We start from the raw sequence: 23,904 nt of genomic DNA, 5'->3' as shown, positions 1-23,904 counted from the left end.
TGCAAAACTGAAGGCGCGATAACGTGAGACTTGAACTCGAAATGCTCCGCTCTATGCTTTCAATGAGGTATCGTTCAGATTCGGGAAAAGTAGAGTCCCTTTATACCCAGAGTTAAGACAACTCACTTTTGGTTGGGCTGAAAGTGGCCTAAAAAGAAATCCAATTCTGATTGGTTCTCGCTCATGGAGGCCGAAACGAGTGCACCAAGATGGCGGTACCTCGAATGTGAACAAGAATAATGAAAATATTACCTAATTGTGGTTTATCAAGAGTAAATTGTGATTTCCATCGGTCCAAAATGAAAATAGATTAAGAAATTATTCACAAACCAATCTCATTTTCTTTTTAATTGATCAATTTGTTGAGGATTCCTGATCCTTATCCCTCAATATCGTTCGTTTGGGTGCACTCGTTTCGGCCTCCATGGCCAGCCAAGGCCGGCTGCCGGTCAGCTGATAATCGAGGAAAAGAGTTCAAAATCAAGGCCTGATCTCGTCTCTAAAATATTTTGCTGTGTTTCTCACGTAGCTCATGAAGCATCACCACAATAATAAGACAAACAGAACCAATACAACACGGAAATAGAGCAATAGAAAGGACCTGTGGTAAGACGGCGCAAAAATACAACTATTCGTGCTTGATTGATGTCGTCGTTGCATCTGCAAAATTGAAGGCGCGATGGCGCGAGGCGTGAACTCGCAACGCTCTGCCTCATGCTGCTGATGAGGTGCCGTTGCTCAGATTTGGTAGAAAAGTTAAGATACGAGACCCAATTGCGTCTTTCCTATCTCCGGCTGTAGTGACTCTAGATTTTTTCCTATTTTTTTAAGTTCATGTCTGATTATTCTTTTTTTACGATGTATTTGAGGACCTGTATCTAAAGCTCGTTTTTGCCGACATCATACATCCCACGGGTCACATATTTTCAGCAAGCCTCGGATCAATTTGACCTGGCTTGGGTATTTAAGGGTTAAGTGAGTCCTGGTAAATGTAATTGTTCCTTACACGTATCAAATCATTTCCGAGGTCTTAATGGAGATGTTGCATGTGTGGGGGATTTGCGATTTGACCATTGATTCTTGTGTAAAAGTTCGCGAGAAACACGATGGTGCCACTGGTTTTCTCTGAAATCATCTCCCAAGCTCAAAAAAAGCTCTCAAAGTGAGGCCAAAATGGAGGGGATATCCCACCCTATGTTTTCCCTAGTGCCTCGCGTCCGAAAACACATTGTTCTTAAATCAATTTTTGCCCCCCCCCCCCCCCGCGACCTACAGATTTCTCGCCCCCTCATGTTGAAATTCTGCCCCCCCAATCATACCATCCTGGCTACAGCCCTGCCATGCTGACGACAAAACACCGTAAACATAATCGTCATCTCCCATATAAGCGTCACTTACTTTGCTACCCATACTACTCATCTAGGTCGCCACTAATACGAGTAACACAGCGACCCAAATGAATAACTTAGGTACCCGGACGAGTAACGTACCGGACACCGATTATCCTAGCCGCCACGGTGTGGCATGTATTTTTCACGGCATCGGACGTGGAGTATCTCGGGCCAGGTGGCGATATGCTGAGTGAAGGGCGAGTCGTTTTATTCGCCGAATGCATTTTCCGCGACTGTCAAGCGCGCGCTGCGCCGCGGTGCTGCCGCGCTAAGGAAAAACGCCGTATGAACATTCGGGAGTTGCCAGATTTCCTCCCATAAAATTATCATTTCAGAAGATATCCATGAATATTTTCTCTCAAAATTTGCAGATGATTTAGATCTGGCTGCGACTGAAATTACCGGAAAAATCCGAGGAAAAATATTCACTAATTTCTCCGTAAATTCGTATTTTATCGAAGGAAATTTGGCAACGCCTGAAGGTTCATACGGCGTTTTTCCTTAGCACGGCAGTGCAGTCCCGGCCCCGGCCGCCCCCACCCCCGCCATAACTGCAGCATAACTGCACTTCGCCATCCTCCAGCTCACCGGCTGTCGTGTTACAATGCGATCAGCGCTGGTCGCCGGATAATCGGCCACGGGGAACAGCGCCCCCGGGGGGGGGGGGGGGCGTGGGTGCGGGGGTGGGTGTCGCCGGCCGGGGATCCGCTCGCTCTCACTTCTCCCCGACTAAATTCAGTAATTGTGTCAGCACAGCCAGCGCAGCGACGCGACGCTCCGAGCGACGAACCGTTTCCAATCCTCAATCGGAAGAAAACCTGGATTTGCATTTCCATAGCTCCGTTTTTCCCCCCTTCCGCTTCATTACGCTCCGAGCTTGGCTCTAATAAGCTCCGCGACGCGATATTATCTCCGCTGCACATTGACCGGAAAACTTACGGCGCGCAGTGGAACGAACTTTAAGAAGAGGTTGGAGATGGATTTTTTGATAAAATCTCAAATTTTGATGTTTATTTCGTCACACAGAATAAATGATGAAATTTCGATTTCACTTATTTTTTTTTTATTTTGAACGATGACAATACTTCCTCTACCCGCAAGGGGAGCGAGAAAGTAAAAAGTTACGGGCTATATGGACATACTGTCCGTTCCGGGGTCAGAGGCCGAAAGTTCCGGGTGCTGGAGCCGCAGCTTCGATTGCTCCGGATGCTACACCAAGAACTTTCGGGCTCTGAGCCCGGAACGCGGACGGTATGTCTATAATAGCCCGTGATTACGGCTTCCGTGGCCGAAGTTTTCCTTTCAGTGCAGATTCAATTTCAAGGGGTGTTTCTGAGAGGATATTCCACGGAAAACCTAATCGAACCACTCTTGAACTTCTTTGTTTCATAGTTTCGAAAATATAAGCTTTTAACGTTCACAGATTTTGTCCGATTTCTCTTGTTGACGCGGTCCAGTGTGCGGCGAGGTGCTAGCCAGGCCCCGGAGCGCGGGAAACAAACGGAAATGTCCGTCGCTTCAGCCGTCGCTATGCTTGGTTTCATCCTCTAAAGGGGGCGAAAATTGAACTCGCGAATCTAGTATTTTTCGCTGTTTAATTCAATTTTAGCGTATGCATGCGGAGGTGAATTGTGACACTTTATATTATACGTCTTTGCTATTGATTTCCCATTGCAAAATGGCTATATACTTTTCGTGGTCATTACACGGAAAAAAAGTGTCAAGGGTTATCCACTAAAATTGTTACGGTAATGAATGGCAGCTTAGCTTTTGAACATTTCATAGAATCAACACAGCCATAGTGCTGATGATGAGACAATTCAAAGGCATTTCTCAACAAATCTTGACGGAACAGTTAAACATTGATCTACGAGAGAACCCTTCTTCTGTCTGTTTTTATTTTGACAAACAAAGTTTCAGATTATTTCTGAAATGCATCAGGAATGGTAGTTTTTAATTGAAAAACATAGTTCATTTTGTCATGTGCCCATTTTATCAAACATTTTTAAGACATGCTCATTTGCACCTAACCGTAAGTTCTTCTATCTTTGAGTGGTTGTTTTTTATACCGCTGCGTTTAAGTCTCCAGGGATATTTGCTAGACCAGCATAAGATCCCTATAATCCGCTCCTCAGTGAATCATCTAGCGGTATTGAGAGGATCGGAGCGACAACCACCATGAAGACCAGCGACAACAGCCACAACATATCCCCGGAGACTTAAACGCAGCGATATAAAAAATAACCACTCGAAGATAAAAGAAACTTATTATTATAGATACAAATAGGTGCGTCATAAAAATTATAGATAATATGAGAACATAACAAATTGAACTACATTCTGCAATGAGGAACTACAGTTTCATGCTCATTGTAAAAGTAATATATGTGTCATAGTTCCATTATGCAGATAAGTGCTTTTATGGTTCAGCTATGAATAAAGGTTCTTCATTTCAATAGTTAGTCCAATTAAAAGTAAAAACTGTCACTTCTAGCTGATAACATTTTTGAGAGATTATCACATTGTTTCCTAAAACTATATCAAAGTTATAATTACCATTAAGATAAATATAGTACACTCACTTGTTTTTATTTAATTTTTTTCGGAGATATATACCAGCCTCGGCTGAATATCCGTTTTCCCGTCGTGCGTGGACAATCAATTTTTTTCTTTTCATTTACAGAGAGTCAAAATTTTATCCGCTGGTAGCGAATACCAAAGCAGCAATGATTGCTCGATAGAAGTCTTATGGTGACACCTGACTGATAGATGCAGCTGGAAATGGAATCCCGGTGATGTGGGGTTGGAGCATGCCTCGTTGCTACGACCCACTAACAACCTCTTGGAGAACATACTTCGGACAAGAGTGGCTCTGTCATGGAATCAATCAGCTCTTCACTCAGCGACAACTTTACCCAATTGTTCAGAATATATTACGGCACCTCGTACTGCTTTATTATTGAAGCCCCATCTATACTTTACCAGGGTTTTTATAAATAAAAAACTCGTTTTCGCAGAAACAACTTGATTTGTTGCTTTTCTGAATTGATGGGACAACTGCGTTCTTACAGAACGGCAAGGAGTGAGGAAATCTTCTCTTGCTCGCATTAGAGGTTTAATCTTTGTCGGGGGGTGATTATGGAGGGTGAATTTTGATCGACCTTAGGGTGTGTTTTAAAATTTGTTCTAGTTTTGACCCCCTCATACGACATAGCTCGTATCTTCACAAAATTTTCGGCAATGATATTAACAGTTGTTGTTCCAAACTACTAAAGGGTTCATTGAACAGGAGCAAGTGAGGTGGATCTTACAGAGTTTCCCATCATGTTTTAAGTAATAATAAATCAAATATCGTATTTGACGGTAGTGAAGTAAGGCTTTCGAAAAGAAGAGCCGAAGAAACACTGAAGGCGACTGAGAGGAATTGTTGGCTGAAGTCTGCTGGTATTTCAAAGCGGGACCGAGTCCATAATTTAAAAAAACTTGGAAAATAATGAGAGTGGAAAGTTATATCATGCATAATATCAAGTTCAGGCTGTTGGTGAAGTATGAACACCACGGAGAGAAGAGGTAGGGGTTGTTGGATGATACGGGCATTTACAAGTGATTGCGGTAGTACCTCGATAAATTATAATTTTCTTATAATTATAATTTATTTATAACCTAAATTTTATAGGTTACTACCACAAATGTTGCGGTACTACCACATGCAGTCAATTGGCAATGTCCAAGTATCCAACAAATTGGGGTAGTGCCACAATTTTAGGTAATAACCCCTACCATTTTTTTTCTCATGGCATGCAAAGAAGTCTGAGAAAAGGTTGCCCAAACAAGTATTGGATTGGGTTTCTCTCGGCAGAGCATGACAGGGCTCCTTGTGGAGGGATAGTGGCAGGGCTTCGACGAAGAAGTCCAGAGGCCAATTGCCCCAAGATCTTTCGAAAGACAGATGCATGTCATGTTAGTGTGTCGCAGCTCGCAGAGCGCCTGAGTGCGCTGCAAGAGGGACTTGTATAAATATATTCCCATGATATTTTTTATAAAAAACCGACAGTATGTATGATAAATATTTTTTTCTCTTCTCCAATCGGAGCACACCTCGCTATACTCGCCGACGAAAGAAAAGCGAGGTGGCCGAGGCGGAGGCGACAAAGTAAACACGGGCGATGACGGGTTGCGAGAAAAAACGAAAGCTACCGCTGCGGAAAATTGATGTATCACCCGGGTGAAAAGTGGGGCAGAGGAAAGATTTACATTTAGTCGGTTTGTACGACTGCCACCGGGGGAGGGGGAGAAGGGGGGAGTGAGAGTGAGAGCTTATTGTTACATTAAACGGGTCTATTCACTCGGTCAGCCGGGTGCCGATACGGTGTCGCGACGCATGGGCGGCGCGGACGCAGCCGCAGCCACCGCGAAACACACACATGAGCGCGGCCGCGACGCGAATAAATAAGAAAGATCAATTAGAATGCTTTGTAGAGGCGGGAGTGGCCACTCGACTTTCAGTGACATCCTCTACGCGATCCGGTCTACGATACGCGGTGTGCGGTGAGCGGTGCAGCGGCTAACGCCGCGGTAATCAAACCAATTAAAATTTGAAATCTAGAAATTGAAATTGCACGCGGGAGATTAAAGTGATTTTGTCGCCGGGATAGTCGAACACAGGACACAGGCATGTCGCGTGAGGCACTAAAAGCACTAAGTATAGTGCCAACCGTTGGGGCGCTGAAACTCGCATTTCTATCATTGATTTAAATTCTCAGAGACTCTCGTGTTGATTCCTCTTCTTTTTCTCTTTCTCCTTCTTTATCATCTTCTCCTTCTTTAACACCTTCTTTTTCTTAATCTTCTTCTTCCACTTCTTCTTTATCGTCTTTTTTTCTTAATCTCCTTTCGCCATCTCCTTCTTCTTCTTCATCATCATCATCGACATCAACATCTTCTTCTTATTCTTCTTCTTCTTCTTCTTCATCATCATCATCATCTTCATCTTTTTCTTCTTTTTCTACTTTTTCTTCATCTTCCCTCCAATCGTTGTTCAAAGGGCAGAGAGGCGAATTCTCCGTTAGCGTGGTTTACACTTTACCTTCACGAAGGCCTCGGTTGAGCAACGTTTGATTAAAAATCAAATATTTTAAAAAGCCAGAAATTTTTTCGTGCATTAGTACATACAAGTACTTTTGAAAAAGTCTTACTTATTTCTAACATAACAAAAATTTACGTTAACTTTGGCCGTTACTACTAAAAATTGTGAGAATTGCTATTTTAACGAATGTGCTGATCAAACTTCCCTTATACTTTTCATCGGCATTTTCGATCTTTCTGCCGTCTACTGTCTTCTTTAACACTGGCTCGTTTACATGCAAATAAATTGAAAGAGGAGTTTCTGCTAAGAATTCGCCAGCTCAATTCTTCTTCTTATAAATTTAGTCTACAGATATACTCTGAAGAGTTTTGTGGTTTAGTTTTTCGTCAAAAAGTCCATTGTGAAAAAAAAATCAGAATTGGCACAGATTCGAAAGAAACATCCCGCAATTGAATCCACTAATTTCGTCGTATGCTTTGCTCTTCGGTGAAATTTTGCGCAGAAAATCTGCCGAATAGCGCCTGAATCTAGACTTTGTCCGCCGGGTCATTATTGTTTATTCCTTTAATGACTCAATTGGAAACGTACGATGTATCAGGGAAGAAAAAGGAAAGGGCACGGCAGGTGCGGAAGCTGAGAGGCGGGGGAGGTGGAGTTAGACGATCGCAGTAGGTCGAAGCCAGCAATCGCCGGTCGCTGGCCAATTAGCCGATTATCTCCGACAATATTCGATAATCCATGAAGTATAATTTCCTCACTTTTCCGCTCGGGTTAGTAATTCACACGGTCGCCAAATAGCTCCAAAATTCGTCGAGTGCGAATCGTAAAAATCATTTAGAGTATGAAAAGAAAGTAATCTCTCAATAACGGTGCTATTGCGCCCCTATACAAGAAGTAACAGCAACCAGCGAGAGAAGAAAATTAACTGAAACTGTATAGTGCAGTATATTTACCCTTTACGATACACTATTTCATTTCCTTTCTACAATGTGTCTTTCTAAATCATTATGAATTCTCATCTAATCTGAGTCTCTCAAGAAAGCTACTCCCAGCAGTTTCTAATCACATGACAACCATATGAAGAGACATTTTTGAACAATTCCTCCCTCCGATCTTACCTTTATTGGAAGGCTAAGTCATTCCTTTTCAACAAAAATTTGTAAGATAGTTGTCGACTGGTTCCCTCTAAACGAAAATTCTTATCAAATATTTTCCCGGAAAAATGATTGGTAGAAAAAATCTGTAAATTACAAAAATCAGATTAAAAAGTACGTTACCTGCTTTCATTTTATCAGTCAGAGAAAAGCACGTGTTCAAGAAATATAATGCTCCCTGAGTTTGTCACAGCAAATCAGGTATTTCTCGTTTTGAAGAATCTTTAAATTACAATGGTAATTATTCCTGCGGACTGATTATTGAAATCGATAGACAAAGCAATAGGCAAAGAAGACATAGGAAGTATGAAGCGACCTTATTGATTTAAATGAGTGGTTTCCACGGATTGAGGGAGAAAATGATGGACCAACAATAGGGTATCTCGTGGCCGTTAGTCATAGTCCTTGCCTACCTCCTTTGTCCATTACAACCACCCGCTTCCACATATAGGGTTCCTCCATACTCCTTTCGTCTTCTTTGTCTATAGCTTTGCCTATCAATTTCAATAATCTGCCTGCTGACCATTCGTGTTATCCTGACACGGAAACGACCGTTGAAATTTAGTATAAGAAAAACGGAACATGCTCCTCAAATGAGATAGTTAAGGGTAGAGAGGCTTGAACAAGACGTAGGCTGATTCTGCGATGCATCGAAGCGTGGCATCATCATTAAAACCCTCCATCAGCGGTGAGAATACTTTCTTGTCGGTAGGTTAATCTTATACATCTTTGCATGACTTGGCAGCTAGGGTACTGTATGAAAATAATTGAGAAGAATACCGATCAGCTCGGTATGCCTGAGGCACGATGTTGCCCATTCCTTGGAAATTCAAGTGGATATTCGTTTACTCTCTTTGAAAAAGAGCTGCGCTGAACAAAGGAAAATTACTGAGCAGCTGACAACCCGGAGATGGCTGAGTACCTAGATTTGATGAAAAATAAAATTGCACGAAGTGCATCCTCATCGGTGCTTGATGGGATATGATGCACTGTTCATTCCGAGATCCATGCATAACCGATGCTTTTCCGTCCGCCTCCGGGAGAATAGTGCAGTCGATCCGTATTCGAACGCTAACTCACCCAGTCTTATTTCATTGTTTAGGTTCGATGGTATCTGAGTTGTAATTTTAGGGGTCTAACTGTTGCGGCATTTGGCCGAAGATAAGGGAATTGCCGTGTGGTCATTAAAAAAAATAATGTGAGGATATACACTGGGATAAACGATTAAGTAAATCTATATGGCTTCGTACAACTGCACTTCTTTTTGCGCCAGTTGCAGAAATCTAGCATATAAATTTTTGTATGGTCCCTGACATACCTGCCTTACTATACCTGACATACTATACCTTCAGAAATACCTGCTACTGGCCTCAACATCTCAGATTTGACTTCGGGAAGAGATCGACGTTTCTTTCGTTGCAGCACATAAAAGAACTCATTGATGCACATCAGTACACACCATACTGAAAATCTTTGACAAGTCAAAATCGCCATCAAAGTAACAAATCACAACCCGAACCATGATCGGATCTAAAAAGTATTTGCTAAAAATCTGAGTTTTATGTCCAACTAGACTGGACGAATAGTGAGTTGGCACGTCATGAGGTGAATTTACTTTTCTACAGCTACGTTCAAGCCCTCACTCTCCAGGCGTTCCTGTCTGTTCCCTGACCTTGTGTTAGACAAGAGTATGTTCATTGACATGGGTGTCATGACCAACAGACTGAACTAGACGAACAGGGAGTTGAATGGTTTACTGTTCTATAGCTGCATTTAAGTCTCCAGGCTTCTCTGTTTGTTACTCGACTCAAAAAGATGTAGATCCCTGGCTAAACATGGTCACAGGAAAAATTCATGGCAAGTGCTAAATGTCTCATAGAGTCACGCACGCGTCTAGTTTTAGTAAAGACAGCTGGGGAGCTGTATTGAGAGCTATACTAAAATCTTCTGAGGATGAAATAGGCGGAAAAATCATTATTTTTTTACGCATGAGAAATTAAGGATGCTGCTGCTTGCTACACCGATGCAATTCTAAGTCTTCGCCCAACATTTTTTTATGCATAATGAGGTTTGGTTTTGGCGGTTTGTGATCGATGGTCTCCTATTTGAGCCGCAAAACGTAATTTATTAAGGAAGCGATTTCTCGGCCCATCTGTAAAACCGCCTCCTTGATTCGTTGGCAGAGTTTTGACTTATTTCATTGAAACATACTTTCTTTCCTGAGTGAAGATTCTCACTCAGTTTCTTAGGCGGATCCGGACACTTCGAACTTAGGGGAGGGGCATAAGGAGGGTAAGCGGGGCTGCCCCCAGACAATTTTTAAAATTTTAAAGCATTTAATATGCAGTTTGAGTCAATGTCGTTATGAATAATCACCGAATCTAAGTGCCCTCCCTTCCTTATTATTCTTTCCTTCGTCCCTTCCTTCTTTCTCTCTTCCCTTTTTCTTCCTCCGTTTTTTCGAGCGAATAGAGGGGGGGGGGGCACACTTATATCCGCCGAGGCTTAATTTCGAAAAATACATGATTTTGTGTGTGTGTTCGGCTCACAGTCAGCCAAATATGTAGTCCTTGGTAAGTGGAGTGAGTCTTGAAAATTCTTTCGAGGTGTACAAAGAGCCGGAGTCCCCAAACAATGAACTAATAAATCATACGAGGGGTGTCATCATCGCCCCTATTGTTCTAAAAAACGGCAAAGCGTCACCGACTGCGCCAATTACATTCCTGAAAAATGAGTATTCGCGAGGCGGCCCGGCAGAACTGCCGTGCTAGGGAAGAACGCCGTATGAACATTCGAGAGTTGCCGAATTTCCCCGAGTAAGACATGTATTTTTGAAGAAACTTATGCGAATTTTTCCTTGAAATTTTCCTATATTTTAGATTAAATCGGTAACAAAATTGTCCGAAAAAAGGGGAAAAAATATTCAGAATTTTCCCGGTAAATTTATTGGTTATTGAAGGAAATATGGCAACGCTTGAAGGCTCGTACGGCGTTTTTCCTTAGCCGGCAGAGAACGTCCAAAATTCGAGAACGGGGACGCGCAGGCGCAGGCGGATCAAGGCGGCTTTTCCGAGTGCGAATCTGGGTAACTAGTTAACAGCCACGGCGCACAGCATCAACCTCTCGAGCATGGTATTAAAATCCGCGTGACGACGCGGTGGCAATATTAATTTCACGATTCCGATTGGCCCTGCCTCGTGGCTCCTAATTGAGGAGTCGGATCCGATTCGGGCGGCCCGCGCAGGCGCAGTCCGGCGGATACCCTCGGCGCAGGCGCAGTCCCCGCTCGATAACCCACAAACAAAGCACGATGCACAACGAAACTAATTTCGTCTCGTCCTGGTCCGATTGCGGGTCCGCGGCGTGGCGGCCGCGCCGCGCGGCGGAAATAAAAAGAACACGACTCGTGCAATTAGCTGGATGGAATGGAACATCTCTCTCAAAAACTTGACCCAATTCCGGCAGTTTATGCAACTGTCACAGGTGAGTGTAATGAATGGATAACATCCTCGCCGTCCCCGGCCTCGGCCCGTTGCTCCGTCTCTCTTTCGTGTCCCGACCCAGCGATTTTCTCCTTCCTCCCGTCCCCCCTCTGTCCCCCCACCCCACTCCGGTCTGCCGTCGTGCTCGCTTCTTAGCATGCAGCATTCCGGGCGCCGCGACCGTCCATGTCCTATTAAGTGCTCCTACTCCAAATACGAATCGATTCGATGTCGGGCTGAAAATTGGATTGCGAGCCGGGAGTGCAGTCTTTCCGTCGCGATGCATTAAGCAGCGGACGCACGGTGCACCTAAACGTTGCATCCGCTCTCGGGGCACGCGTCCTGCGGGGCGGCCGGCGCGGCGCGGGGTGGGGCGGGAGCAAGGTCGACCGGCTTCCACCAACATGACGCAGCACGTCACGCTGTCATCTCCCCAATTCTAACACTTATGCTGTTTACCCTTCCTGGAGAGGTTATCGCACTCAAGTCATCGTTGTGATTAGCCTGTTGAGTAACTTTTGATTCTGCTGAGAGGAGTAGAATTGGACAGATTTCAGCGAGAGGGAATCGAGTGACATTTTCGGAAAGTTTAGTTGAGGTGCGATGTGCGCTGAAAAAAGTGATATGCTGTTTCAGCATCCAGGATGTCTAAAATGTGTCTGGTGATCCTAAGACGCTGCCTTGATTGCCCAAGCAGTTGAATTTGCATTCACAGGATGGAAAGTTAACTGCGGGGGCAGGGAAGGTAGTATCTTGGGATCACCAGACACATTTTCGACATCCTGGGTGCTAAAACAGATTTTTTTTTTCTCTCTCTCTCTCTCTCTCTCTCTCTCTCCCTCTCCCCGTGTATATCTTCTGCGCAGGAAACTTAAAAATGGACCGCGTTAGGCAGAAACTAGAAAGGAACCAAGCCCCATCAGCTATTGCCACACTTAATTTTATTAATTTAAATTTAAGTATTTACATATGATGGTTGTGAGGATGTTCTCACAAATTTCAGTGAATTGTCTGCTTAGTACGAAGCAAATTTCTCAACATCTTCCAAAGAATTCGCACAAACATTCTCTTGTAAAAAATTGAACTGTCCAGCAGTAGAGTTTGGGAATAGCTGGTGTGGCTTGGTTCCCTTCTACTGAACGCGGTCCAATTAAAATTTACAACAGTAAATCCACTTTTGGTCTGAAACTCAACAAAAATCAAAGATTGGAAGCTATTTAGACCGACTTCAACAGACGAACACAAAGTCGGATTTTCGCCCTCTATATGGATTGCATTTTGCAATTTGGACTTATAAATTCTGGCTCATCTGAAAAAACACTTATGTGCATAGGGAAACTAATGGCACATTCGTTGTTTTTAAACCGGGCCAGAATTTATAGTTCCTAATTGCAAAATGTAGTCCATATGTCATTATAAGCATTAGCCTTTTTATCGATCATCCGGACCTTTTTCCTAAATCTTCACAGTGCCATTTTCTACATGGCCTGTTGTCCGCACCATCTTCTCTAAAGAATATGCCTAGTTTTCTTTATTTTGCTCTCCAAATAATGCAATTAGTCTCCTCTTTTGCTTGTTAAATTGAGGGGCTTGAAGGACAAGGCGCAAAAGTTCAGTTTTTGCTATTTCGAGAAATACGTGTTTGAAGTTTCGAAATTACACGGATCCCTATGGTAAAGAGAAATTTCAAACTGACTTTTTGATGCTTGAAAATTGAAATTTGAGAGCGAATTTTTCACAGAATATGCAGCAAAACTAGTTTTACTTGAAATCATCAGTACCTCAATTTTTCAAGAACTGCACTCATGCGCCTTGTCCTCCAAAGCCCCTCAATTAATATACCACCGACGAACAAAGAACTATGCAATGAGGGGGCGGTGGCCACATCATTGACATCGTGATCTTATCATTTGTCTTTATTGGTCTGAGTGCCACCGCTGAAAAACCGACTTGCAGTCTCCACTCAGGCATTCCATTTCTAAATTTTCCTCGCGAGAATTGGAAAGTTAACCGCAACGTCGGAATCATTAAGGAAAAATAGGAAAAACAAGACAGTTAAAGAGCAGCAAATATTTAAATTCGACGCTGAGGTTTGTTTAAAAATCTGCGGTACACGCATCGGAGCCGGAACCGCAGACAATTATGAAGAAGGAATGTCATTTTCCTCGCGACACGATCGAGCATTTGGTGCCATATGAAGCAGATACGGCGGCCATCCCGCGCCATGCGAGTGTAACGAAAGAATAATTCCTCGGACGGAAATGAGAGACCCCCGCTTTGGTTTGTAAATGCGTTGGTGCTTGAAAGTCAACGCATTCGCATTATGACGAGTGAAAATTCCGAATGTAAAGCAGGTCAGCTCGACTGAGAGAGAAACCACAAAAACCATAAAAAACCAACTTGGCCGCATGAATGTCAGGAGCACGAACGATTCTTCATGCTTCATAATATTGATTTTTAACCGTCAACAATCTACATATATGACCGCTGGGCAGTCTCAGTTGAGTGAACCCTTTAGGAAATTAAAGATAATAACTGCATTACTGCATGCTTCGGAAAACGCCTCGCTGCACTTCCATGAGTCTCTAATCTCGTTTACGCTCAATCCACAATCGATGTCTTTCCTCTCCCGTGAGGAAAATCTAAAAACTGCGTGAACGCTGGGAGCCGATGAAAATAGCAACTCCAAAATAATGGCTTACTGGAGTCAATAAATAAATCTATTGGTGATTCACTCATTCATAACGCAAGTCGACTCTGCAGACAACATGTTCACAGTCCTCTGCATACCAATGTAATATCTACCGCTGATCCCAGGCCCAATGGCTAGGTCTAATGGCTGAGAGCAAATATTAGACATGTATTTTGAAAATGTATGAATGAAAAGTTTGAGTGTATATTCGCTGCTTTGAATATGATACACGGAAAAAACAAGACTAGTGTTGAGCACTACTGGCCGTTTAGTGGGGAGTAGTTGAGGGCTGGCGTCTAAGCGCTGTACAGCTTAACACCGGAAGGCAGTACAGGTGGGCACTGAACATGAGTAGTGCTAATCAGATGCCGCGAGACGTAGTTGCACTTAACAGGTGTAAATTCACCCATGAGACGTCGGAGTTACCATAGCCTGGTGGTAACGCGCTGGTCTTCCACCGGCGCAACCCGAGTTCGATTCCAGGCGGAGGCGTTTCATATTTTACGCTCGCTCCAAAGTCACTTTAGGGCTTGACACTACTTCTTCCTTAGTGACCCAGCCTCGAGCTGTTTAGTGCCCAGCACTACTCTGACTTGGTGGCTCCATTTGACCTAACCCTCGTTAGTGTCCAGCACTAACATGTAGGTCCCAACCCTAAGCTCGTTTTTTCCGTGTATTTTTAGCATAAACACTCCTAGATTGTACACGGAACCTTGTTTTTTTTAAATATGAATATAATAATTTTGCAGAAACCCTATCGTGACGTTTTGAGAAATTAAAAAATTTTTAAATTTTTAAGCCGAATAAAATTTTGATTCAAAACACAATGTTTCAAAAAAGAATTCTCATACACGGAAAAAACGAGTTTAGGGCTGGTACCTGCACCGAAGGTCCCAGCCCTAACCGGGTAGGTAAAATTGCTTCACCTCCACCGCCATAGGGGCAGGCCCGGCGCGCGTAGAGCCCAAATCTACCTGCTGCAGGGTTCAGCTCTACTTGGTAAGAGCCAGACCCTGTCCAGGTAGGGCTGGGCCATACCCGCGCAGGGCCTGCGCCTGCCCCTGTGGCGGTGGAGGTGAAGCAATTCTAGGGCCCAGCCCTAATCTCGTTTTTTCAGTGTATTTCTGAAACATTCCGGTGAGGCAACGAAGATCACTTTGTTGGACTTGAAACTTGGAGGGGGAAAAGTTCGTTTATGTTAATTATTCCCTTTTATGACATTGGATCATCATTTGAATTGATGCTCGGAGGGATATCTGAAATATATTTCGCGATTCTTAGGAAGTTTTAGACGCTCCTCTTTAACGCATCATGTCAGCAAAAATTAGAATTAAATATTGTAACTTTCTCCCAGAAACAAGCAACTAGTATCATTGAAGAAAAAACAAAACAAAAAATCTGATTTATTAAAATTTCCTACTAATACCATAAAAATCACAGAAATATGTTTCGTGTTACTGCAGCCGCAGTTAAACCAATCGGACTGATCAGCCTGGCGTCCGTTCATACCAGCATTCAAAGGCTACAAAAATATTCCTCAAATGAGGGGCTTGGAGGACAAGGCGCATAAGTGCAGCTTCTGCTATCTCGAGAAATGCGTGTTTAAAAATTCGAACTTACATAGATCCTTATGGCAGAAAGAAAGTTCAAACTGACTTTTGGATGCTTAAAAATTGGAATTTGGGAGCGAATAATTTTTCACATAATATGCATTGAGACTAGTATTACATGAAATCATTATTACAGTGGGCGCCGCTTATTGTGGTCAACTTGGGCCGGGCCACTTTGATCACATTAAACGGCTGATTATAAAAAGCGAAAAAAAAAAAGTGAAGTTACTCACGATGATTTTGTCCCGACTGTTGACCGTCCCTTGTTCAGCACGCCTTCGTTTTCTCTTAAGAACACCCGCACACTCACGCACTAAATTTAAAAGCCGTAATAATAAATAATATATTAATAAGCCGGCTTCTTCTCGATTTCATACCGATTCTTTACGAGTTTACACAAAGTAGACTGCGGTATTTGTAACTTCTGCGCAGCATCCCGCTGATTTTTATTCAAAAGTTTGTCGTAATCCTGTAGAATTTGTTTCTTTTCTGCCGTGGTTAAGTCTCTTCGACGTTTCCTTGAGTCCGCCTCCATAGCTTCAGTCAAAAAATAAAACTTTAAAAACGGCAATAAAACTTTAAAATGGGGAAACACTGAACTGTACGGACGCGATGCGAGTCTAATAACCGCGCGGAAGGCACTGATTAGGTGTGTCTGTCAACAAAAATAAGCTCTCACACCAGGTAAGTGCTGATAAGGCTCCGGATTCCCGATCACAATATGCGGCCGGCGAACACAATACGCGGCGGATTTCGTATGGAATTGGATGTTGCCGGTCCGTTCCGCGAGAAATGATTCCATTATGCGGCCGATTCTATTAACCACGTTTCTAATAAGCGGCGCCCACTGTATCTCAATTTTTTCAAAAACTGCACTTATGCGCCTTGTTCTTAAAGTCCTTCAAATGTAAACCAAGATGCATTGAATCAACTCCAGTCCGGAGATCAACCATCCCAATCAACGCTGCAATTTTGATGAGCATCGATTCATCAATCAATAAGTAGTGAAAGAGACCCCTCCTCAAAGAGAAAAAGAGGAGAAAATTGTCAGAGACAACCGAAAGTTGGAGTTGCGGCCATCGACAATGAAATTCTAGGTTAGAATCGGGAGAAATTAGTGGGTCCCCGGTGTCTTTGTGCGCCCGTACTCCAACCTCGTTTGTGGGAAAATATGGTCCGAAAAGGAGGGAGCCTGGAAATTACGATGACTCCAAATAATCCCTGATTTATCTCTCGTGCGACTTTGATCTTGATTCGACGGCGACGACGACCATGATAATTGCGTCTCCGACTCGGACGTAAAAATTCGACCTACTGACGTCTATTTTATGGGGACAGATTCATGCGATTAGTGACTCGCCGGCGCGTGACGTCGACGGTTATCATTGGGTGACGGCGACGGCGAGGGTGGAGGGCACCGAGACATTGTTGCTTCTCTGACGTGAGGGAGTAGCTCGATTTTCTCGTGAGCCTCAGAAAGCACGGATTTATATGCGAAGCAGGGCTCAAGTAGAGATTGAGATACGTCCTTACGTCAGAGAGGCGACGAAGTGCAGCATCAAGGGTGATGCTGATGCGCCTTTAACTTTTTTATCTTCTCTCACGACCCTCACGCTTCCTCTGTTGGGCGTAATTTATTTTTCGTCCTCTTATTTTATTTTATTTCATTTTTATTATTTCATTATGTTTAATCTCCTCCCCTTCCCGGAAACACTGGAGGGACATACAAAGTATAGCTATAAATCTCCAAGAAATCTTCGGTTTAATTACATTCCATTATGTTTTGTCCATTTTAAAATGATCAATTATACCAAAATTTTGCCAATTTCACTGTGTGATCTGTTATATTATTTTATCAAAAATGTATCTTTGCTTTTGCATCTCAATTCAAGGATTGTAGATCGACAAATAGATGTTATACGAGAAGGAGTCGTTTATCAACCCATATTGTACCTGTTTTGTTTTCAAGCGACGCGGCGCGGCGCTCCAACTGCCGTTACAGTTTATGTATTACCGTCATTCTTATTCCGTGACAAGGAGGAATTGTAGTTTAAAGAGAAAAACTTTGCTGCTTCACAAAGGAAAAATACCCCAAAAACCTTCGGCTGTTGCAAAATTTCCTTTGATAAAACACAGATTATCTGGGGAAATGTTCAGGAACAACACGGACAGTACGAGTTCGGAGACTTAAACGAAAGGATAGAAAAAAACACCTTGAAAACGGAAACGAATAAGCGAGGTGTCAATACAACATTTTGTAATTAAAATTTTGTATTCAGTGAAGTTTGCTCGCTATTTCATATCAATCATTTGAAGCTTTCAATAGAAAGCATACTTAACTTTCCTCAAAAATACGTCATTTTTCGAAAGACATTTTTCAACATTCGAATGTTCATACGGTGTTTTTCCTTGGAGCGGCCGAACGCCGAACGCTGAACGCCGAACGCCGAACGCGTCTATCAATTAATCAAACTACGAAATGTAATGCACAACCGAATTTAAGATTCCGTGGAAATATCTTTTCGTGGTTTAAAAATTATCTCTTGCGTTTACTGCTTGTGTTTACGCATGTACGGATTGTTGGTCATTGACTTTTTGAGTCAATTTATTTCTGCCCCCAAAAAATCCTCATTTTCACTGATTTCCTTCAAAAACTTAAATTCTACATTTATGAATTGAAAATGAGAACTGCGTCCATCCCTCTCTCCCGTTCTCCCGTTAATCCGCTGAAAATGCTGAATTTCCATAAACAACTACTTCCTCGACCATTTACATCCTTTGCGGAAAGATAGTGTACACTTGATCCGACACTTCGCCTCTGCTGACGATGCTCAACATATTCAAAACAGTAGACTGGAACTAGCGAAAGGAACTCGTTGAAAGCGAAATGCTTGAATTTTCACAGCAAACACCACCTATCGGATTACAGTAAATGTCACTCTCGATCTGGAATCACCCTAAGCTGAGTTGGCAGTGAATTAGGATCGGGGCCTGTGGGTCAAACCTAAGCCATGGTCTCATAAAAGCTGAATGTTATCTAAGTATGTGTGTAATGTGGGCTGAACGGGTGAGGAGATGGGGATGGGTTCATTCACTGCCTCCGCCGGGCTCGGCTCTCACTCTTGCAGTTTTATCGTGTTCGCCCTCCATACTCTGCTTGTCTCTAATAGTGGAACAAGTAAAAGTGCCGGATCATTACTCAGCAAAACTTTCGTGGAGCAACAGCGCGGGTAAAAGGCAATTTGACCGCTTTTTACCAATAAAAACTCGCACTTCCAAAGCCACCTCGTCTTCGCTCCCCGCTTTCAGATGATTATCATTTTTCGACTTGTCATATTTTCCCATTTCTCGCCACACTTCCCGCCGGCCCTGGCCTGCCTCATGCCTCATGAAAGCCCCCGCTTATCCGGTGGACCAATCTTCGGCCTCAGCTCGCTTTTTGGAATGGAATTTCAACGACTCAGCTATTCATTAATGTGAGGAAGAGCAACTGGTCATCGGTCATTTTTTCTTCAACTTCTTGTTATTTACATTTCCATCATTGTTTTCTATCCAACTCGCAGATTCCTACCGCCCTCTACAGCAAAAGCGCCGTAACTCCATTCCAAATTGTATGTTTTTCTTCCTTACGTACTGCTCTATAGCAAGAAAACCTAATGACCGTAAGATTTCGATTTGTCATTTTGAGTTCCTAACGGTGTGTCAGAGTTGACTAAAAAATAAATAAAGGATGAATATTTTTTGATTTTAATCGTATACCAGCATTTTCAAGAAACGAAATTGAAAAATTTTGAATAGAGATGCGGGATTTTACTTTGGACGGCAGCCTATCATTTCTCTTTTTGCTCCAAAAACTCCAAAAATAGGAGTTAAAACTATTTGTACATTCGTGGCACGGATGGAAAAGGAATAATAATGATGGTGAAATGGGTAAAAAATAATAAGTTCGTTATTTTCAATTCTTTATGCTGTTTTTATGGTTGTACCGTGAAATCAATATTATGGAGTTGTAGTTATTTATTACATCGATATTTTTATTTACTTCGAAGATGTACGGTAATATTCTTGACGATGATAGAAACATTATCGCCCTGAAAATTATGACAGAAAGTAATTGTTTCATCGTTCTGGATAATAGAACTCCAAAATTAAAACAATGTTCGATTCATTTCCGATTCTTAACGATAAAAATTATCATCACGGTAAAATCCGCCAATAAAATAAATGATGGCACAGTCTCTGAAAAGAGAACGAGAATCTGTTTATAAGGCTCATGCATATTTCAATCTCACCCCACCTTATGTGAGTGATACTCCATCGAACCCCCTCCTTCCCCCCCGATATTTTTTCCTGTCGTGAGTTGCAATTGGACGTATTTCTGTCAAACGGAACTATGTGCATCAAGACATGAGCTCTGGAACCCATAAAAATATATGCATACCAGGGCTCACGTCATGACGCACATAGTTCCGTTTGATAGAAATGCGTCCAATTGCCAAGTCTGAACCGGCAATTTAGTCCGGATAACCGCGATTACTGATAAACGCGACTCAATGATCAGGGTGCTGCAATCATTATCCCGTCAATTGCATATTCCTTCCTATAACAGACGTTGGCTTTTTTCTGAAGGAATGCGCGCGGAGAGTTACTCGCGAGATCTAGCGGGTCGAGTTCCTGAAAAAACGGTTTGCTACCAGGTTGTCCGTCTCGACGGATTCTTTTCCGACCATAAAAAAAATGTCAGATCTTTCGTTGCTCCGGCAATTAGATTTTCAGTAGTTTCCCCGATGCTAAGTCGCCGCAACGGAGCATTGCCGTCTTATCGGTTACCATCCAATGACACAAATTAAAGTCAATTTTTTCCGAGTTTCTAGGTGCTCCGGGCGCGATCTCCGCTCGAACGGTAGTAAATCTGATACTTAACTGATGCACAACACAAGGTGGGTAGTCAACGGAGTTTCCTCGGCCAAAACTCGGATGCTCGAATTATGCCTTCATTTTTCCCTATTGAAGATTCATTGATAACGCAATTACGAGCACGCGAATTTGAATTGCGATGTTTCAAAATTTGCGGATTTATTTTGATAGTTTTGAAAGTCACAAAAAGTTTGCAGATATTTTCGGATAAAATTGCGATACATTGCGATTTTATCGCATAAATTTGCAATAAAATTGCGATTAAATCGACGGCGGTTTAGCGCAATATTATCGATCAAAAAATCGTGATAAACTGAAATAAAATTTCGATTTTATCGGACGCGATTTTACATAGATAAAATTGCAACAAGATCGAGGATAATCGCTCGGATATTGATGATCCTAGCGATTTTATAGCCAAGAAATTGTAAAAAAAAATTCGCAATTTAATTTCAAAATATCGCAATTATTCCGTCGAAAAATGCTACTTGGGTTCATTAACTTATGCTAAAAATAGGATTTTGATACTCCACGGGAAAATTCTCTCGTGTTCTGAAAAAAAAGATCACTAAAATATATTGCATCCAAAAACACTCCTTTATACGCTGGTATCTCTAACTGGACTAAATTTTGCGATAAGAATCTACAATTTCTGGCTCATCCATAAAAAACACTTGTACTCGTAACAATAAAACTAATGGTATAGACGTTGTTCCATAATGAGCTACGTTGTACGTTTGCGCGTACGCAGTTGTAGTACGTTTCAGTTTGCAAAATGTAGTTGTATTAGGTTCCTTTCCCTGTATACGTCACAAATCGACGGTGTAAGTCGGCAATCACATAACTCGGTTTGCAACGTCGCAGACTTCCTGTCATACTTTATTTTTTAAACGGAAAACTACTCAACGGCAATTCTTTAAAACTGCCGTGATTTTTCTTCTTTGTGCGAAGAAAATTTTCCAAAAACTATAAGGAATGATGTCAATTTGTTCTTTTTTTAAAAAAATAACATAGAGGCGGGGATTTTCAGACACCGCAAATGAGTTATGTGATTGCCGACTTACACCGTCGAAATATATGAGGCAACAGGCAGTATAAGAAATATAAAATTGATTAAAATAAAACAAAATACCCCGGGTGTGCACCCCTTCTTCGGAGATATTCTTAACCAGAGGAGTTAGAAAATATAAGTTCAGCTCCCTGTGCGGAGCGAATTCTGCACAGGGCATCACACCGGTGAGAATTAGGTAGCTGTTGCGGCGCGGAGCAACATAATTTCAGCACCTCGAGCGTCCCCCCCCCCCCTTTACCCCTTTCTCCCCCTCTCCCTTCCGAATCCGCGGATCGAATTAATTTTTATGTGCTCGCCGATATTTTCATTGTGTTTCCGAATGGGATCCTGATTTTCCCTTGTTTTTATTTGCTATTATTTTCTGTTCTTATGGTCGCCTCGTCGGATCATTCTCCGGTTTTACAATCCTGCACAGCAGCATAGCGCCGCGGCCAGCTTTTCAGGACAGCGTTAAGCGAGAGAAATCTATCCGTAACATTTCGACATCAGCCGTCGTTACGATGTGAACTCGTGTATGACCAAGGGATAGTTTTAGCATGCGAGGAGAAGTCGCTGAAATGATGGAAAGGAACCAAATTGAATTTGTTGTACCGGAGAAAAAGAGGTTTAAATTTGTTTTTCGCCACTCCTTATACGTGCGAAAATTCAACCTTAACTCTACATTTAGAACACCTTTCACCAGAGCCGGACCAGCCGGGTTACAAGGATGCTGTAGCACTCCGGCCCCCCTGCGTGTTTTTTTTTATTATAGATCCTCCAAGGGCTTTCAAAATCTAAAAGACGGATTTAGAGAGACCTTAAGACTGAAATTTTGGGGGTCATGGGGCCCTTTTTAGGATTTGGAGCCCTGCAGACTAGCATCCCTGTTTTTTTTTTTTTTAGCTTACAGTGGGACTTGTAAATTACTACCCTTTCCTCTGTAACTTAATGGATTTCTGTTATACGCAATCCCATTGACAGCTGAGCCTGATTTTTTACTCTTAACGTCTGCATATCTCTCCAAGATTTCTGATCGCTAATTCTTCGGAAGAAATTGCAAGACGTTCTCTGAAATCTTCTTAACTTGCAGTTTTGAAAGTACCTCAAAAATAGAAATCTCTGCGCACATGAGAAACACTTCAGAAAATCCCAGGGCAAGAAGGTATGAAGCAACACCTGAAAATTCTGGCGGAATGTCGCGGTAAAGGCTCGAAAAGCATACGAAAAAAATGTTTGCACTTGCAATGGTTCCTGACTGTAAAAATAATGCAGGGCCGGCTGATATTGTAATTACTTAGCTAGAAGGATAATTCTTCCTCAGCATGTTAGAATTGTCCTCTATTCGCGTTTTACAACAAGTTCAACCAAAATGGCTCTTCGTAAAACATTGCGATCAAAAATATTCCGAAAACTTGGTTTCATCCGGGTTTTCAAACTCGGTTCTGCGAATTCTCAGTTTCTTCTCGGATTAACAGCCTGAAGTGCGTCGTATATGTTCACGCAATGATACATATCGACGGTGTAAGTCGGCAATCACATAACTCGCTTTGCGACGTCGCAGACTTCCGGCCATACTTTATTTTCTAAACGGAAAACTACTCAACGGCAATTCTTTAAAACTGCCTTGATTATTCTTCTCTGCCCGAAGAAAATTCTGCAAAAGCTTCAAGGAATGATGTCAATTTGTTCTCCTTTAAAAGAATAACATAGAGGCGGAGATTTTCAGACACCGCAAACGAGATATGAGACTACCGACTTACACCGTCGACATGGCTCGATCTCGTCAATTGCTACACCGAGTGCACTTTTCCGGTGGAAAGTGACAAATACATAAATGGACTGCATTTTGCATTAAGAAACTACTTTTTCTGGCTCATTTGAGAAACAACGTCTAGGTTAGGTTATTAGTCTGTGTTATTAGCAGAGACAAGAGACCCTCCACTAGTACCTTGGTCATGGTGGAAGCTTTTACTTTCGGGACTTCAGCATTCTACTGTTGACTTACCTACATGGTTGATGTTTAACAACGTGTTGGCAGTTTCGTTTCGCAAACAAGCCGAAAATGGCCGAAGTTTAGGAAACTTGTTTGGCTCATGACGTCACCCGAAGCTCATCATCGACCATGTAGGTAAGTCAACAGCCGATAATAGGGTGATGACTGTTGCTCCCTAATAATTGTCCATAAGGAATTGTTGAAAGCCCGAAAGTAAAAGCTTCCACCTGTCGCTAGGAGGCCAGTGGAGGGTCTCTTGTCTCTGGTTATTAGTTTCCCTATGTAGATACGTGATTTTATGGATGATCTCGAAATCGTAGTTCTTTATTGCAAAATGCAGTCCCTTGAACTTGAAAGTTGAGGGTGGTTTCAGCACGTCCGATCCTCCGACGAGAAACAAGGGCAACTTGAGAGCGTTGAGCCAAGCTGACGGGATGGGTGCGCTGGATTGGACCATGACCTTGGCCTCCATCCCGGCGCCCATCAAATGCAGTGAAGCGGGGTTTTTGGATCACGGATGAGGACGCT

The 23,904-nt window shown here is 42.5% G+C and overlaps 1 protein-coding gene across 1 annotated transcript in view; it reads right to left on the bottom strand.

Annotated features, from left to right (window-relative positions):
• Positions 1-23,904, bottom strand: part of dsx-c73A (doublesex cognate 73A) — a 121,150-nt gene that overhangs the window by 89,289 nt on the left and 7,957 nt on the right. The window lies entirely within an intron of this gene.

This window comes from Bemisia tabaci, chromosome 5, assembly GCF_918797505.1.
Source record: "Bemisia tabaci chromosome 5, PGI_BMITA_v3".
Lineage (NCBI taxonomy): Eukaryota > Metazoa > Arthropoda > Insecta > Hemiptera > Aleyrodidae > Bemisia > Bemisia tabaci.
This window is presented reverse-complemented; position numbering and strand designations above follow the sequence as displayed.